This window comes from Lethenteron reissneri, chromosome 26, assembly GCF_015708825.2.
Source record: "Lethenteron reissneri isolate LAM-NWPU_2019-01 chromosome 26, ASM1570882v1, whole genome shotgun sequence".
In the NCBI taxonomy this organism is placed as follows: Eukaryota; Metazoa; Chordata; class Hyperoartia; order Petromyzontiformes; family Petromyzontidae; genus Lethenteron; species Lethenteron reissneri.
The window spans coordinates 2,871,662-2,888,781 of record NC_083804.1 but is presented as its reverse complement, the minus strand read 5'-3'; the positions used below and the strand labels follow the sequence as shown (position 1 = coordinate 2,888,781).

Here is a 17,120-nt window from a genome sequence, read left to right as displayed (position 1 = left end):
CATCGCCTTCTCGCCGCGTATCGAGAGTAGCAATTTCCTTTGTGTGTGGGTAGTTGAACGCTCCACAATTAAAATGCGTATGAAATGAAGACGGTGGCGGCTTTGTGAGGTCTCGCCTTATCAGTATTCATGCGACGTGTACGCCAGCAAGCAGCGGTACAGTGATGCGAAATGGATTTACGTCGATATATGGCAATTTATTATATTTAAAAAAATAAATTCCAACGTGAACGTTTACACATAGCACGCACGTAACGTCCACTATGTGATCTGCTTAATGCTATTGCTGCGTTTTCTCCCCGTGTTATGAGCTGCTGGTATTTCTCTACACCGTGGTAGAATTTGATGGTTTGGCACCTTTCGACGAAATATGTACCAATACAAGATCAGCGATACGAATCCAGCATATACAAGATCACAACAAGGCTCCGTAATTATTTTTTAAATATATATAAAACATTCCATGATTTATTTATTTTTACACTGAGTCTACAAAAGACTCGTTCGTGGTCATTTCCTATCCACGTTAATTGTGATCACCACATTACATTTTTTTTTTTACCCACACAACCAGATGGCACAGAGGCTAAATAATACGATCTTGTAACACACACACGCACATTAACATATCAGAGCAGTCACGACGTATTATCAGCGTTTTATTCTAATAAATGCTCATTTACGAGCTGCGATTTGCAGTTCAGATAAGGTTTTTTTGTTTCAATTCTCATCCCTTGCGCTCGCCACGCTTAGCGCACGAGGAGCGGCGACTGAACGTCTCGTTTCGCACCATTTCACATTTGAAATCGCGCAGAAGCTTTCTTTACCTTTCAGAAGAATGATATTGGAGAGAAGAATAGCATCACAATGAATCAGGTGCTGGAGCTGTCCTCCTTGATCAGAGACCTACATCCAACCGTCTCTCCTCCTCCAGCTGCGAGCTCCGAACCGCGTACATCTTAACATTCTCACCCCCCACCCCCCCTCGTGCCCCCCCCCCCTCCACACGACACGCACGCTAATCAATTCAGCAATTACTGCACCAGGGTCGCCTATGTGGGCTCGCCACGCTCTCCTTCGCGCCGGTAACGAATCCTCCTCGTTGTGCCGCTACACTATTCCCTTCCACCTTAAACATGGTCGTGGAGACGCGCGCGTTCCTCCTTCGCGGATGACATCACGGAGCCGACGAGACGGTATCGGGAGGGGGGGGGGGGCTCCTTGGCTCTGCGTGAGTGCGGTGTGAGCCAAGCGGGCAGCACCAGCAGCCGCACCAGCAGCGCTCCAGTCGGCTTCGGCTCGGGGACGCTCCCAGACGATGTGCGTCTCTCCCCCCTCCTTCCCTCCCTCCTTCTCCCCGGGGGGCGCTGGGGGAGCTAAAACGGAGTAATCTTCGAGCGTTGCGAGTGAGAGAGCCCAGCCCGCGTGGCGTGCCCTGAGTGTGCCGAGTGAGGAGTGAGAGCGGCGGGGGTGGGAGGGGGAGCGTCGGCAGAGGCTCGGAAGCCCTTCGCGTTCTCGCTCAGCCCAGCTGCGTGTCCCACTTTGCAGCATAGTTAATGAGCCTCCTCCTCTTCCTCCTCCTCTCTCTCTCTCTCCCTCCATCCATCCATCCCTCCTCTCTCACCACAAAAACCTCGTCTCACCTTTCGTCCCTCCTTTCCGTCAACTCTGCCGTGTCGAGAAGAGAAGTCCCTGTTTCTTTTTTTTTTACGAGCGATAATTTTGCGCGCGCGCGTGCCTGTTAATCTGTTGTTTGAAGCGTGCCAAATTAGCAGGGAGCAGTCCCGGTGTATTAATTAGCGGGCTGGCTTGAATGCAACACCTATGGGGGACTTGGTGCAATTGAGAACAAATATGTACTCGTGAAACGCGAATCATTATATATCGCAGTGCAAATTCGTGAAATCCCCGTCCCATTTCTTTTTTTGCCAGGTCGTTTCTACGTGCTCCTCCCCCACCCCGCCCCTCTCTTTCTCTTTCGGAATATTCCTCGCCACTGTGAATATTCCACGCGGAACGGACTCCTCGTTGCAAGAGAAGCGAGCGCATCACGCAACACGCGGCGTTCACGACGCGCACACACAAACCCCGGTCCCTGCACTGCAACGCAATTCGGCGGCGGCAGCGACGAAGCGACGCTCATCACGCGAGCAGCTCTCAAGCGAGCGCACGCGCATGGGTGAAGTTCATCGGAGACAAACGTGCGCCTGATGACAATCGCACAGGCACGCACCGTGGCCTCTGCCCATTGGATTTCGCTTTTCAATTCCCACTGACCAGCATGGTGAAGTATGGTCAAACAACCCCTCCGTGGCCGACGCGGCTTAAGGAGACCGTGATCCCATGATTGACAAATAATAAAATGCAAAAAAGTTTAACACGTAGTAGGCTTTCGCGACCAATATCATCCATAATGCCGTTTTTTGGGGTTAGATCGAGTAAATATAAATGTGTCGTTAAACCCGCCACCACCCGACACAGCCAATTAGTGAGGGTTGTCACGTAAACAGAACGTGCCAATAAGTTGCTAGTTCAGCAAACCGGTGTGTTGGAGAGCAAACCCCACAACATTAACAATTCGAGTGCCGTGACGTTTCGCCGGTAATTACAACAAACCAGCATCATCAGGCGACAGCCACATGGTTGTGGAGAAATCCTGTTTCTGTCTTAAATCGACGGGGGATACATGTGATGTGGTCACTTGTGAGCGAATCAGGTGCGAAGGCCAGGGTGGGCGAAGAGGGTTAATGTATATGCATATAAATGATGTACATTTCAAATCCCTCTCCTACCAAACCTCATCATCCTCTGCAACACACCGGTGTGCTGTACTAGTAATGCCTTGGCATGTTCTGTTTACGTGACAATTGTTACTAATTGGCTGTGTCAGGTGGTGGTGATTTTAACGACACATTTATATGTACGCGATCTAACCCCAAAAAAACATTACAGAAAAAAACTGAACGTCGCGGTTGATATTGCCTTTACGTATTTTTTTTACACTTTGAAATAATCATAATAGTTATGCATTCTATATTGGGAAGCTTCATTAAGTCTCAAGACCTTTTTTTCGGGAGGGCCATGCTCGATTGGGATATTCCAATAATGAGTCATTGGCTCAATGTGGGAGGAAACGGGAGAAAACCATCGCGCATAACATGCACGGGGGTGACAATCGTTCCGCATAGACAATCATCGATCCATTGCTGTGCTTCCATCTCCTGGCCACCCAGCAGCCAGTATCCAACTCACGCACGAACCAGTCTCATCCCTGACGCTGTCGAGTCAACATCTGTTATTGGGAGAGGGTGGGGGGTCTATAAATGCATACCCCCACGGAGATGGCAAGTAAAGTACAATCACCAGAATAATGATATAGCAGATCCAGGGGAGATCTCCCCCTTCTCCCCCATCACATGTCAGCCTGGCGGACGCTAACAGTGCAGGCCAAATCCCATCGTTGCCCAATAAGACTCTACGTATGTACGTACAGTATGTTGAACTTCTTTCGCACCGTACGTCGCCAAACCGTGATGTAATCCCTGCAAATCTCTTCTCTGAGAAGAGTCGCGGCTGAACATCGCATTTATGGCGCTCGCTACAAAGCACATGACAAGGCTGCGTCACCGCAAGATGCCGACCTTACGAAAAAAAAAATCACTTCCTTAGAGAAGCCATTAAATAAGGAGGCTCGTGCTGATGCTCATCCGAATTCCCTCCGGTAATCATCGGCAACAGATCAGCGCGCGTGGGTTCTGAAAGCCACAGGCGCAGCGGCGGCTTCAGCCACGGCAGGCTCTACCGGCTACCCAGCAGCAGCAGCAGCCATGATCGACCCGACCGCTGGATGAAGGTCTCCACAAGCTGTGATCATTTCTCGCCGTCTTGCGGTGTCAATGATCCGCCAGGACACACGCACTCGAGCTCATTTACATCGCTCCATCTCCCCTCGTCGAACGCCTTCCGTGGCTCTGGATACACGAGCACCTGCCGTGGGTTCCGCACCGTCTGAGTAGTTTTTATTTTTCTAAAAAAAAAAAATCTAAGACAACTTTGGGAAACTACTCGGTTAATGCGTTACCCTTTAATCAAGGCATTGATTTTTATAGTTTGTTTGCAACGTTAATAATAATTAATAATGCCGCCAATTTTATTTGAGCCCTTTTGCCATTGCACTGCTGGATGGAATGGGACCTCCCGATGTTCTGTCATTCGTGGGAGGGGGTGGGGGGGGTGTTAGACCATACTTCACCACGCTGGTCAATGATGTTATCCGTGGCGCGTTAACTGAACGCATTTTTTTCTGCCAAGTTCATAGCCACGGCGTGCTAACCATACTGCGTTAGGTGATAACAAATCAGTGGCCATTCTAAGCGAAGATAAGGTGGGGAGCGGGGGGGGGGCAGTGCCCCCGATGTGCCCCCCACCAATTCAAATTCCTGCATCGGCCATCCATCTCCTGTAGCCGTGTGTCCAGACCAGGGGGGGGGGGGGCTCGGCCACCAAAATTAAAAGAAGATACTTTTTTTTATTCGGTAAAAAATTGTAAAAATTTTAATCTCAATATTTCATGAGCCGCAGTGCATTGGGCGGTGAATCCGAGACGGCGGTGGTGGCCCTTAATAATATGATGTCACGAAGCATTCCTGAAAGAGCCGCGTGACGCTCCGGAGACACGGATTGCCGACCCATCACTATAGAGAGTAAAAGAACCGAATTAAGCAAATTTAGTTAAATAAAAGTTTGCCCACAAGAGGGCAGCCAAGGAGCCGCAAGGAGGCAGCCAAAGAGCCGCAAGAGGGCAGCCAAAGAGTCACGAGGGGGCAGCCAAAGAGTCACAAGGGGGCAGCCAAGGAGCCGCAAGGAGGCAGCCAAAGAGTCACAAGGGGGCAGCTAAAGAGTCACAAGGGGGCAGGCAAAAAGTCACAAGGGGGCAGCTAAAGAGCCACAAGAGGGCAGCCAAAGAGTCACAAGGGGGCAGCCAAAGAGCCTCAAGGGGGCAGCTAAAGAGCCACAAGAGGGCAGCCAAAGAGTTTCAAGAGGGCAGCCAAAGAGTCATAAGGGGGCAGCTAAAGAGCCACAAGAGGGCAGCCCAAGAGCCTCAAGGGGGCAGCCAAAGAGTCACAAGGGGGCAGTCAAAGAGTCTCAAGAGGGCAGCCAAAGAGTCTCAAGAAGGCAGCTAAAGAGCCACAAGAGGGCAGCCAAAGAGCCACAAGGGGGCAGCTAAAGAGCCACAAGAGGGCAGCCAAAGAGTCACAAGGGGGCAGCCAAAGAGTCACAAGGGGGCAGCCAAAGAGCCACAAGAGGGCAGCCAAAGAGCCACAAGAGGGCAGCCAAAGAGCCACAAGGGGGCAGCTAAAGAGCCACAAGGGGGCAGTCAAAGAGTCTCAAGAGGGCAGCCAAAGAGTCTCAAGGGGGCAGCTAAAGAGCCACAAGAGGGCAGCCAAAGAGCCACAAGGGGGCAGCTAAAGAGCCACAAGAGGGCAGCCAAAGAGTCACAAGGGGGCAGCCAAAGAGTCACAAGGGGCAGCCAAAGAGCCACAAGAGGGCAGCCAAAGAGCCACAAGAGGGCAGCCAAAGAGCCACAAGGGGGCAGCTAAAGAGCCACAAGAGGGCAGCCAAAGAGTCACAAGGGGGCAGCCAAAGAGTCTAAAGGGGGCAGCCAAAGAGCCACAAGAGGGCAGCCAAAGAGTCACAAGGGGGCAGCTAAAGAGCCACAAGAGGGAAGCCAAAGAGTCACAAGGGGGCAGCCAAAGAGTCACAAGGGGGCAGCCAAAGAGCCGCAAGAGGGCAGCCAAAGAGTCACAAGGGGGCAGCCAAAGAGTCTTAAGGGGGCAGCTAAAGAGCCGCAAGAGGGCAGCCAAAGAGTCTCAAGGGGGCAGCCAAAGAGTCACAAGGGGGCAGCCAAAGAGTCACAAGGGGGCAGCCAGAGAGTCTCAAGGGGGCAGCTAAAGAGCCACAAGGGGGCAGCCAAAGAGTCACAAGGGGGCAGCCAAAGAATCACAAGGGGACAGCCAAAGAGTCTCGAGGGGGTAGTCAAAGAGTCACAAGGGGGCAGCCAAAGAGTCACAAGAGGGCAGCCAAAGAGTCACGAGGGGGCAGCCAAAGAGCCTCAAGGGGGCAGCCAAAGAGTCACAAGGAGACAGACAAAGAGTCTCAAGGGGGCAGCAAAAGAGTCACGAGGGGGCAGCCAAAGAGCCGCAAGGGGGCAGCCAAAGAGTCACGAGGGGGCAGCCAAAGAGTCACAAGGGGGCAACCAAAGAGTCACGAGGGGGCAGCCAAGAGCCGCAAGGGGGCAGCCAAAGAGCTGCAAGGGGGCTGCAGGTTGCCAATCCCTGGTCCAGACCAAGCAAGCCCATTTGTATTCCTTCACGGTCACGGCAAGGCGTCGCCCCTCGTGCGTGTGTGCGTTCGTGCCTTTCTCTGATCCACGTGCTCCTCCGCTCTCTGTCCACCGGCGTCTCTCCACAAGTCTCTGTGAACCTGGTGCTGGTGATGATGGTAAGCGACTCGGGGTTAAACTGCAAGGTCGTTATTTTATTGTTGTAAAGTTGCAAATAGTGTTAGCATTTAAACGTTAAATTAACGTAGTCGAGTTTGTAATTTCACATAAATGTAATTAAAAAAAACATGTTTGTTTTTATAATTTAATAAAGTTATTTTATTATTCGCCAGTTTCCCCTAATGGGTGTCGGTCTAAATTGACTTTAAATCGGTCATCGTAATCTGCACACCACCCGTGGGGCATTAGTGGCGCAGTACAAATGTGAACGAATTCACGGTGCACCATCGCCGTGAGCAGAATATCGGTGTTTATCGGGCGAATACAAAGCACTTCATGAATCTCATCCAACAAGGGCCATCAGAGGCAGATGTACCAGCTGCCTTGCTCCAACTCACGGTGGGAAAACGAGGACCCATGCCATCAGAAGGGTGTGGCGGTAACGAGTTGATATGAACGTAAGTTTTCCCACGTTACATATTGGCTACGTGTGTGCGTATCTTGAACCTCTTTCGCACCGTGCGTAGCCAACCGTGCTCATTGGAGGTGCTATGTATGCATGGTCAGTCTTGTTGTCACACTCACGTGCAGTGTGGCTCCCGTGGCAATTACTGTGCAACTGCAAAGCACAAACCCCGAGGACTTTCCCTTAACTTATTTCTGTTAAAATTAATAGCTCATGAATAACAATTATTTTGCCTCGACTTCGAATTTTGATCGAATACTTATTTGTCTGCAATTGTCACAACGAAGTTACCCGAGCTAGATACGGCGAACTCCAGCTGACACGTAATAATGAAATGTAAATAAATAAAGGGTGTTTAATTTTGAATATAAAACTAAACAATTGAAAAACATGAACCAATGGGACTTTTTTAGTTTAAAATCTTGACTTAAAGCTTTCGTGATTGTAAGGAATTCATACTCTTTGCGTCTTTCGGTAAAGTCACGTCAATAGAAAAATAATAAAGTATTATTTTAAAAAATCACGCGTATATTCTTCTTGGTTCTTTCGGTAAAGTCACGTAGAAGGGAAATAATAAAATAATAAAAATTCAACATAATAAAATACAATTCTAACGACGTTTCGGCCACAACGCAAGCAGCCGTCCTCAGGTGAAGAACAGGTCTGTCGGAAAGACAGCATCTGAATGCGTCTGAATGCAGGTTCACTGCAATAAAATGTCTAGCCCAGATTTAAAAAAATGTGTTAATATGATTATCTGCAACACATCCCATACATTTAATATATATAACGTACACTAGAGATGGAGAGGACTTGTAATGAACACAAAACCCTCTGAGCAGGGCCAACCACATCATAAGGGAAGCTTCCAAGATACTGAGCTGGCTGGTGGTGGAACTTCTGGGAGCCTCTGTCACGAACCCACACTGACCAGCTTGGTGAAGTATGGTCAACCAATCCTCATGACCGACACGGTGTGGGGTGGGACACTTTTATCCAGCAGCAGATTGACAAACGAATGGCATTAGTGTTACTGTACCTCTTACAGTTGCACGGTGTTACAAACTATTGTTATTCAATCGTCCACATTGCCTTTCTGCCACGGTTACTGGGCCCCATCATCAAATATCGAGAAATATCGAACACTTCCCGAAGACAAATCGAAGACAAAACTTGAGGCCCATCCTGAGAGAGAGAGAAAGAGAAAAAGAAATCTCGCATTGCGTGAGATAAAACCCTTAAAGTGAAGAACATTTGACCCGGGTGGTCCTTGGTTTATTATAGTGATGCAAACCGCACGAGATTGTTCGTCTCTCGGGCATCAGAACCACGCACGTGTCACTGGAGCATTCATCACCGCAGCGCACCTCCCCCCCCCCCCCAATCTCTCATGACCCAGATTCTATCACCCGATCCATCATCGCCATTGCCCTGTTGTACCCCCCCCCCCCCACTGTAATATAAAACGAGCGTCGCTTTCGGGAAGATGCGCTGCTCATCAGTCCCGCAACCTTAGGAATGTGGAGTGAGTGAGTTGTGTTTTTACGGTACTGGTGGAGGTACTGGCGACGCGCGTCGAGACTCGTGGACGCATTCCCTAGCCACGTGACCGTGCGCGTGCACAGCGAGTGCCCCCCGCGCACGGAGATCTCCCCACGACGTCTCGTCCACGCGGGGCGGGGGGGGGCCTTGTCGACCATGCTTCAACAACGCTGGTCAACGCCCCTTGGTGACAGCGGCGAGCATAGACATCGGAGCGTGGTAGGGTGCAATCATGGATTTTGTACGTCGTAATAAAGGGCTTTTTCTACGGGGAGGGGGGGGGGGTTAGATCGCGTAAATATAAATGTGTCGTTAACCCACCACCACCCGACACAGCGATTAGTAAGGGTTGTCACGTAAACAAAACGTCCAAATGTGTTACTACTTGAACACATTCTAGATTTGAAGTTTTCGTGACTACAAGGGTTCATACTCTTTTGGGTTTTTTCGGTAAAGTCACGTAGGTAAGCTTGTGTTGCCTCCGAAACGTCGTGATTTAATTTATTTTAATTTTATTTTTTACCTACGTGATTTTACCGACAAAAAACCAAAGAGTACTCCAAAACACATGTGTTGGAGAATAAATCCACGACACGTACAATGTGGCTAGAAACTAATTAAATGTGGAGCTGTGTAAAGGCAATTGTATAATACCGTTGTTTGATGGCGGCTAGCGCAGTCGAGAAGGACACTGGAGCGGTTTCAGCCAAACCACGGATATCTCCTCTGCGTCCGAACGGACGATACTGCTGGCTCCTTTTCTCTCTCCCTGATTATATCATCTTTCTTCCTCAATGAAACCATTTCACGCTGGTCAAACGCATTAATCTGCTATCATCATTGCGTGTGATTCGTTTTTTGTCATATGTTCAAATTGCACTTTAATCTCTTCTGTTGAAAGAGCAAATTTCATCGGTTAAAACAGCTAATTTATCGTTTAAAAAAAAACTAGACGCGTTTTTTTTACGATGGTTTCCGAACGCTCCATTCTTCTGTGGCGCACCGCAAAGAACCAAATTGTGGTTCCAAATCGGATCCAAACGAAAGCAGGTTGTGGCGTGTACATGGTCACTCACGACGCAGGCCATCGCACCGTCCGTTACAACATTAATTATTCAGCGCTCATTAACAACATAACGGCGGCGTCGCTTGCACGTGACACCTCGTAGCAATGCTACCGTAAAACTTATTTTATATAAATCATTTATATTGATTCGGAATGTTAAGCATGTCTAGATACGCGTGAACGCTATCCATGTCACGCTGGTCCCTGCGTTCGTGCCTGAGGTGGATTCCACCCACTTAGAGATGTACCAACCTTTTTTGTCTTTGCTCAACCCTGCTTGATCTTGTTCAATAAAGACCTCACTAAGCTTAGAGCAAGGACGATCGAGCCACTTGGGCGCCATCACTTTTCACACATTGTTCCTTGCATCACATTCATTTCAATTGCCATGTCCAGATGCAGTGGACAAAAGGAGATCATCCCATTAATGTCCAGGCTTACCGAAGCATTTCAACATCCCACAATGTACAAGGGCTTTAAGCCAGCGAACAGAAATGACACGCACAATATGTGCCTCGAAAAGGTCAAGCTTTACGTCAAAGACAAAGGAACGGAATCGTATTTTTAGTTTGCAGGGTGACTATAACTGGAGTGTAAATTATGATGTGTGATGTTCAATGACAACATCATCTCGCCGTTACTTGTCTTAGTTTCGCGCAGCAAGAACAGGTCAGGATGATTGTTTTTCATAACAAAGTAAATTCCGCAACAGGCATTTATTTTTCAAATGTAAAACTTCTATCTGCACATGTTTCTTCCGGAGATTCATCAAATGTGGATAAAATCATATTCGTCTGACAGAGCTGGGACCCAGAGGTCAAATAAAATGATATCAGGTGGCAAAATATATGAATATGGATATGTTCGGTTAAATATGACCTCGCTCAAACGGAATATCCTGAAATGTCTCTCTCACACCACTGCTGGTGGACGTGCTTCCAATAGAGGGAGCTCATGTGAACCCCTCGAGATGGTATCTGGCCTACTCTTTTACATGCTGGCCAGGTGCCTTGGAAGATGGTGGGGGCGGTGAAGGGGTACCCACACATTACTCCATTACACGCAAGCTGCCATCTGCTGATGGACTGTGATTGTCGCCGTTTATACTGCTGGCGGGAGGGGATCTTTAAGAATCATTCTCTTTGTTTCAACTGCCGTGCTCGGGAGATTGAAGCAGCGACCTCTGAATTATCCAGTGTACTAACCATTACACCCATATCAGCAAGCCTGCTTTTATATATACACACACACGCGCGCAGTATATAATTAGGTAAAAATAAATAAACGCACCCAAATTGCCAAGAAATTGTCAACCCCGCAAATTCTGCACTTTGATTTTCAGGGTCCAACATTGGAATGAATCTAAGTCTCGGCAGTTTTTTAATCACATTTTCCAAAGTGAGGGCATATCGGAGATGTTTCTGTGCTGTCAAGGTTACGCTGCCTCGCAGGCCCTTGGCTTGCATATCACACTGTGCATCAAGAGGTGCAATACGCAAACGCCGGTGAATGTTTTGAATACAAAATTCACAACGTGGGTGCTTTAACTTTCAAGAAGAATCTATCACCGTACAAACTGCAATCTATTTATACCACAAGCATCGCAAAATGAACGGCAGAAATTTGCATTCGAGCTGTTTATCACACCGCTGTTTAAAAGGCTTTGTAGGAATCTACCAATATATATGTTGTACGTGTACACAACGCTATGGATTTTATGCTTACATTGAGCCAAGCAAGATCATGAAACCTAAAAAGCACGAGGCACCCTCCAGTTTTCACTGCCAGTGGTAACTCACCACAGTCAAAGCTAGTGACATAAATTCCCATTACTCGCATTGTGCACATCAGCTGCACTGTGCCTACCATAATATATGAATTCGTGCAGGGTTTTTTTTTTAAAAGGTAGTGCCAACCCCGAATGTATTTTCACATTTTCCGAAAACGCCTTAAAACAACAACAACAACCGTGTATTGTGTGTGTGTGGCTGCAGCGAAGCAGAAGTGGGGAAACACAACGTGGAGATGAGCGGCTCTCTGCCGTTGGCAACAGTGTGGCCAGATTCCCTCCTTTGGTGGCAGAAGGATTGATAGAGCTCCAGCAGACAAGTTGCATGCTGCACTGAAAATTGAATCCACGCACTGCGAAATGGGTAAACAGGGATTCCACGGATGTTAGATTCATCGGGAGTCAGCTTAAAGGTACTGCAGTATTTGCTCCGGATGACTAATGGTCTAATTTACTTCGGAAGAATTGCCTTAGTGTAATGGCTCGCACACCCTCACTTGTCAACCCAGAGGTCGTCGGTTCAAGAGTTCATCTTCTGGCACGGCAACTTAAAAACAATGGAGCACGTTTCTCAAATTGTCCCGCCTCTGTCCACCCGGCAAACATGAAATGGTTGCGCCCAACGTTAGTCGATCGGCATGTCGCAATGCGGTGGGGTTGAAGTATGGGGAGCACCAACCCACTCTAAGACCTCGAGTCAACGTGGAAGAATAGACCAAGTTCACGCGAGAGTTAGCTCTAGCTGAGGCCTGTCTGCTATGTCACTGCTACAAAAAACGTATCCCTCGCAACGCTTCTGTGTAATCTGATGTGTGGCGATGGATACCTGTAATCCAGCTTAGAGAGGTGTCACTGGAAGACACCAAAAATAAAGGAAATTGCCAACATCAAAGAGCGGCGTCGTTCTGGAATAATACTGAGAGTGTAGTGGTTCATTGATAGAACAAACATTTTTTTTGAATTTCTTACGCCATCATTGTCGTCATTCACAAGCTATTTTTATTCCCTCCTACAGGGAAATACCACTGGATGTGCTATACCTCTATATGCAATGCGCATTAAAAAAAACCTCTACTCCATAGCCACAAGCCCTAACACGGTACAATGTGTCACACAACAGATGACACCTTGCATTTCAATATCAAGGCTCGGGAAATTCTGAACCAAGGGATATTTTTTTGTTCTGCTCACACAAATGTGGCCAATGTAATTTACTCTGATATGTAATAATATCAAGGACCTGCTTCAAATGTCAAATAGGAGTTTTATCTGACAAAGGGAATATCAAATGTACAAAGCAACTGTCAAATTGAAAGAAATAAACCTGCCGAGGTGGCCAGGCGACTCAGAGGTCTGAGTGTTGTTGAGCTTCCACCACTGAGCTACTGGGTTGGAAATTCCGGGCAGCCATTCCCAAATAAACTCGATTCAAAAGGGTTTGCCAGTCAATGGTCTAAGCCTTGTTACCAATGAATGGAATAGAAAAAAAACCCATCATACTATATTATCTATATATATTACAGCTCTGAGGGTTGTCATGCTCCAAATACCAATCTCAAAGGGGGAGTGTGTGGGGGCAGTTGGCGCCTCTTGTATGAAGATACAAGAAAATTTCACTTGAAGAGCTTTTTTCACAAGTTATTTGACACGAATTCTCAGACCGAACGGGTTCGTACTATTCTGCGAGATTTCACAAATCGACTCTTTGTCACGAGACATACGTGGCGCACCGGGAATGCAATTAATAATAACCTGACGACGATAACAAGCTGCTCACAAATGAACGTGGGATACGACCCATTGGCAAGCTGGTCACATAAAAACATCAGCCAACATTGCTCCGCGATGCAATACGGGGATGGGAAAACGATAAACGTTCTCTCACATTTAGGATTTGGTTTTTCTGCATCATTTACCGTTACGAGTCGCGGTGTAACCTTTTAACGGGGTTAAGATGGGAATGAAGACCTGAGCAAACTGGGCATGCAGCGGGATTATTCGTGCAGCCACCGACGCAGCTTCAGCGCTACGCCCACTCGAGTCAAGGGTGACCCCGCAAATGTCGTTGGAGGGGGAGGAAATTTTCTGCCAGATCTTTAGGGCGGATTACGATGGCGCGCTGCAATTTTGAACTCTTGCCGCATTTCGTGTTTGATTCCTGGCCACGGCGAACGTTAGTGGCGAGTGCCATCCACACCAACCCTTACTCCCGCCCTTCATGAACCTACACGAGGCAACGACATGTTGAGGAACGGTGGTCAAGCAAACCCCCAACGAACGATCCGTCAAGAGGAAGCCTACATCCAGCAGTGGATTGACCAATTTCTCTAAATCACTATTACATTTTCCACCCTAGGTAACCGCCTATATCACCCACCTCTAATTCCACAACTGACTTAATTCTCTTCACCCCATTGATTTTATAGCCTTGTCCATAATTACAAATTAATTGTGTTTTTTTTTTTTTACAAACACCGCTGCGGCTGCTTCTAGTCCATTTGTTTAAATGCAAGTTTATTTCGATTTAAAGCTTTCGTGACTGCAGGGATTCATCTTCTTGGTTCTTTCGGTAAAGTCACGTAGAAGGGACCTGGTTTTCACCTGAGGACGGCTGCTTGCGTTGTGGCCGAAACGTCGTGAGAATAATTTTATTATGTTTTATTTTTATTATTTTATTACTTCCCTTCTACGTGACTTTACCGAAAGAACCAAGAAGACAAGTTTATTTGTTTAAGGAGCATAGAGCCGCTTTACCGCTATGCTGTGCGTTTGTCCGTCTGATAATAATAATAATAATTTACACGTTCTCACAAAAACTATAAAAGTCCAACACCAATGACTTCGAAACTTCACACCCAGCATACAAATAACATTTCCTAAATCTGCATAGTTTTTTTTTTAACAAGAGTGGCAATTAAATGTGTTCCAAAACTGTATATATTTGTTTTACAAACCACTGCACGAACCACTATTAATCTATGATGCACTGCTGACACCCTACGAAGTGGGAGTGGCACCATCTGGCAACTCCTGTGTTGAGTGACATCACTGCTTTGCCAAGCAGTCAGGGTGCTTGTAAAAGGCGGAGAGAGAATTCCATGTTTCCCGCCTGTCTGCTGGCTCCGGATTTGACCTGTGTACTCCGTTCCGCATGTTGGCCCGAGCACACACACAAAGACAAAGATCACCCGTATAGCCTTAAGAGACTATTGAGGCAAGTGCTTGCTATTAGCGAGCACCTATGAAGGCCGGCACGGCACACAAGGGGGTGGGTGGCCAACACCACGCCCGGCCGCCTTTGTGTCCCACGCCATAAACTGTGCACATCTCTTAGGGGCCTGGCTCCGGAATCTATGCCGGTTTTTTTAAGTTTTGCGGCAGCACGGACTGCACGCGCACGGATAAACGAGCATCCAACCCCCAACGGTGAATTCTCACAGCAAAACAAATGGAGGCTCACCGAGTGGACTGGCTTCGTTGAGCGTGGCTTTGTGTAATTGGCAGCTCCAATCACTCGTATTGGCAGCTCCGATGCTAACCAAGAGTCAGACGCAAATATGATCAATTATTGGTTAGAAATCAAGCAGCAGCAGCTCTGCCAGGGGAAGTCAAAATAGGAAACTCCCTTTGGGGGACATCCTCCCAACAGGCGTGTAGCAGAGCATCGATCACGAAACCCTGCCTATTGATAAAACAAATCAATGATTGTCACCTCTCCGTCTCTCTTGGCAATCTATTGTATGCATCACAATATACCCGATATTTGAATGCGAGGAGGGTGATCACAACCTCCCGTTGCCCTGCTTTTTCCTCGTATCAAAGGCCACGCCAATTAGAGCTTTCATTTATAGACCTTTGTTAATCGCGTGCTGCTGTGAAGAAGGTCTCACCCCAATGTTACGCCGTGTCGATCACGAGCATAGTTTGACCATACTTCACCAGACTGGTCAGTTTGACCATACTTCACCAGACTGGTCAGTTTGACCATACTTCACCAGACTGGTCAGTTTGACCATAACTTCACCAGACTGGTCAGTTTGACCATACTTCACCAGACTGGTCAGTTTGACCATACTTCACCAGACTGGTCAGTTTGACCATAACTTCACCAGACTGGTCAGTTTGACCATACTTCACCAGACTGGTCAGTTTGACCATACTTCACCAGACTGGTCAGTTTGACCATACTTCACCAGACTGGTCAGTTTGACCATACTTCACCAGACTGGTCAGTTTGACCATAACTTCACCAGACTGGTCAGTTTGACCATACTTCACCAGACTGGTCAGTTTGACCATACTTCACCAGACTGGTCAGTTTGACCATACTTCACCAGACTGGTCAGTTTGACCATAACTTCACCAGACTGGTCAGTTTGACCATACTTCACCAGACTGGTCAGTTTGACCATACTTCACCAGACTGGTCAGTTTGACCATACTTCACCAGACTGGTCAGTTTGACCATACTTCACCAGACTAGTCAGTTTGACCATACTTCACCAGACTGGTCAGTTTGACCATACTTCACCAGACTAGTCAGTTTGACCATACTTCACCAGACTGGTCAGTTTGACCATACTTCACCAGACTAGTCAGTTTAACCATACTTCACCAGACTGGTCAGTTTGACCATACTTCACCAGACTGGTCAGTTTGACCATACTTCACCAGACTGGTCAGTTTAACCATACTTCACCAGACTGGTCAGTTTAACCATACTTCACCAGACTGGTCAGTTTGACCATAACTTCACCAGACTGGTCAGTTTAACCATACTTCACCAGACTGGTCAGTGTGGCTTTGCTGAAGGGGTGGAGACGCACGACGGGCTCCGACATCTCTCGCCACTGATGTCCCATGGCCGGGAATCGATGATAAGGGGCCGTCCAAAATGACGTCACGCGATTTTGGACGATTTTTGACCCCAACCCCCTACGTCACACGGCGTCACAAAAAGTCAGACCCCCTCCTCAAATATGACGTCACAAAGCTCTGCCCCCGTCCCCCCCCCCAAAAAAAAACGTTTCAAATCGCTTTAAACTATTGTCATTGTAGTGCGTATTTAATGTGGCGCTGCACTCTGATGTTGTAGGAGAAAAAATTGATTAAAAAGTATATTTAATGAAGTAGAACGTGTTGCCTATATTAATTTAAAGTTACGCAATTTGATGTGACGTCACATTTCTCAACCCCCCACCCCTCGTCACACATCGTCACAAATGTCTGACCCCCCTCCCCCCCAGGTGCGTGACGTCATTTATGGACGGCCCCTAACCACACTGTGGCCTCCGCACAAACCCTCTTTTGGAGGTTACTAAAGTGGTGGGTTGCCTAATAATGTGAGACGATAACCAAAGGTATTTAAACAAGACCAGATCAGTGAGTGAAGTTGGCACCCGCTAGTTATTTTGGCAGTCGCCCAGTTGCGAGAGTGCGACACGGGGAATGGGCACTTGAGTCTCCCGGGAACTCCAGCCTACTGTGTGAGACACGTGCACGTGCAGTGGGCGCCACGGTGGCTAGCAGATGTTAACTACCTCGCCAGGTATACAGGAGATCCCGACTGTCGCTGGTATATGTGGAGTTTGCATGCCTCTCTCTCTCTCCCAGTGGCCGTGTGGATTTCTATCCGGGACCTCCGGTTGTGCCCTCCACGTTTAGAATCGACATCGCGCGTTTAGAGTATTTGGCTGCGATACATTTGCGCGCGATAAGCCACTTCGTTGAGCTATCATGTGTGGCCAGGTCGCTT

At 47.8% G+C, this 17,120-nt stretch overlaps 1 protein-coding gene across 1 annotated transcript in view; it reads right to left on the bottom strand.

Annotated features, from left to right (window-relative positions):
- The window catches only part of LOC133347483 (glutamate receptor ionotropic, NMDA 2B-like), a 66,195-nt gene extending 64,758 nt beyond the window's left edge, over positions 1 to 1,437 (bottom strand). The window contains 1 exon segment of the mRNA XM_061559770.1: positions 828 to 1,437. The gene's annotated coding sequence lies outside the window, so the exon portion shown is untranslated.
- Between the last annotated feature and the right edge of the window lie 15,683 nt (positions 1,438 to 17,120).